The sequence below is a fragment of the Macaca fascicularis genome, chromosome 3 (assembly GCF_037993035.2).
Source record: "Macaca fascicularis isolate 582-1 chromosome 3, T2T-MFA8v1.1".
NCBI lineage: Eukaryota > Metazoa > Chordata > Mammalia > Primates > Cercopithecidae > Macaca > Macaca fascicularis.
In genome coordinates, this window is record NC_088377.1 from 199,879,862 (window position 1) to 199,882,359 (window position 2,498).

Consider the following 2,498-nt stretch of genomic DNA (forward strand, 5'->3'; position numbering starts at 1 on the left):
AGGAAGCAACCCTCTGCACCAACACGGACACCCTTGCTGACCACATCACATGAAAACACAGCGCTTCATCAGCAGTCACTTAAAGGAGACCCAAGGAGGCTTTTAAAAAGTTAAAGGGCTCCTGACATGCAAGAAGCCATTAAATGTAAGTCAGAGGTACCTCTTTTCTCTTTCTCTCTCTATAAAAAATATGTACTAAAAAATGTGTATAAAAAATATTTTCAGGGAAAACTAATTCCAATTCGATCCAAAAAAGTTATTTTACTCACAGCTTCTTTGTATGGCCCTGGTAAGGGACCTGGTTGGTCCCTTACCAGCATTGCTGCCAAGACTCAGCCCCTTCCCAGGATGCACCTGCTGACGCTCACCACAGACACTGTTTCCTCCCAAACGTGACGACAGTGGCTACACCTAAGCATCTGCATCGCTGTCTTCAAGACTTTGGAGTTCTCAAAGGTACTTGTGGGAGGAGGGGTATACCAGCCACTTCATATTCAACTTCGGAAAGCTACAGAAGTCAGTTAAATAAGAACCCCACACGTGTTGACAAGGTTCTGTCGAGGACTCCAGGCTTTCTGTCATAGTAGGTCAATCTCATTTCAAAGGCGGCAGCAAAACCACACCTACTCCTAACAACAGCGGAGCACAGAACCGAATTAGGGATGCTGATTGTCAGCTAAAAGGTTCCGAGAGAAAGACTGAACCTGGGGCTTTCCTGACAACCCACTCATTTACTAAGCATCTCCTACAGCATACACGGACATAAGCCCCTTAAAATCAGAGTCCATGAGAATACTTTTCGTTAGAAAATAAATCCCATGATACACCAGTATAAAATACGTTGACTATACTTAAACACTTTAAGCTTCATCCTCATGTGGGACACTATGGAATTAGCTAAATCCATTCTTGAAGGCTAGTTTCCCTGTGGAAAAATGGTCTCTTCAGGGAAAAAAACTTGGGCGGAATACATTACTGAGATGTTACTGATTCAAAAAAAGTGAAGGGTACATGTGACGATATCAGATAAGGTAGCATAAAAATATCACTATGCCATGTTACATAATCTCAAAAGGATATACACACATAAGATCAATGAGGCTAAGTTAAAATATTGCCATTATGATTAAGGTAATTTATCTCTACAAAGCACACATCTCAAATAGGAAAATAAAGAAAAATGGATATGGTGAGATTTTAAAACTTCTTCATGTTACTTTTCTGACTCAAGGAAAGGGCAACGCTGCAGTGACTCCCAAAGGATGAGGCTCACCTGGGACGTGACAACGCACTAGGCTATGGGGGCCTGCACGGGAGGCTACAGCCTGGGAAAGTCCAGGGCAACATGAAGTTGATGTCTCCCAGCACAAAAAACACCCTGAAGCACCCCCAAAATGTACTCATCCCAGTCCCAAGTGGAAGAATCCACACAAACCAGGAACTTTGCTCATGCTGAAGCCACGTGCTCTGGAATTGATTTGTGTTGACTGCCACAATTGATTCAAGTAAAATTGATTCACAACTTGAAGCAGAGGAAAAAAATAAAAGCAGTGCCCCTTTCAAACAGCAGTGCCCACCACAACAGTTATTCCAAGTTCTAAAGTGTGCTGTGGAGGACCTGGAAGTGGGTTTTTTCCCCCTGAATCATGAAAATAGATGACATTTGTGGTGGCTTTCAGCACAGAAGTTCCTTTTGGATTCTTATTAAAGATGGGTAGATTGAACATAAGCATTTACCTCTGCTACCTGCAAAACCCAGTAACACACGAAATGCTTTTTTAAAAAGGCATAGACCCACAAGAACAAAGTGGGAGAAAAGATACTAGTACCCATATTATAAAAGGGGAAATGAGAAAGAGCAGCCTCTGTCTCTGCATACTCAAGGAAAGCCAGACCCTGAGAGGGGGAGCAATCCCACAGGGAAAAACACATCCACCTGTCCCCAGGACCCGGGGACAGAAGGGAGCAGCACCAGCTATGCTGAGAACAGTGGTAAATAAGGGACAATCACTGAGAGTCTGTTGAAGAAGCAGTTTGACTCACTCATAATGAAATGCAAATTAAAACTACACTGAGATACCATTTCTCACCTATCAGATTGGCAAAAATCCAAAATCTCAATGACATACTCCGTTGGCCAAGCTGAGGGAAACAGGCTTCTCGTGCATGGCTGATGACAGGCAAAATAGTGCAACCTCTAGAGACAGGAACTAGGCAATTAGGCAAAAAAATCACAAATCCACTCCCTTTCCTCTAGCAATCTCTTTCATGACTCTATCCCAATTATATACCAGTGAAGGCCTGAGAAGAAATACGCACAAGGCTGTTCACTGTGGTACTATGGCAAAAGCAAAAGTGAAAACACCCAAAGTCGCTGCAAGGCACTGGTTAGATAAATTACTTCATGCACAAAAGGGAGCACCAGGCTGCTGTGAAGAAATGAGAGCTCCATGTTATATTACAGGTTGAAGAGGTTTCCAGATTAAGCTAAAAACTAA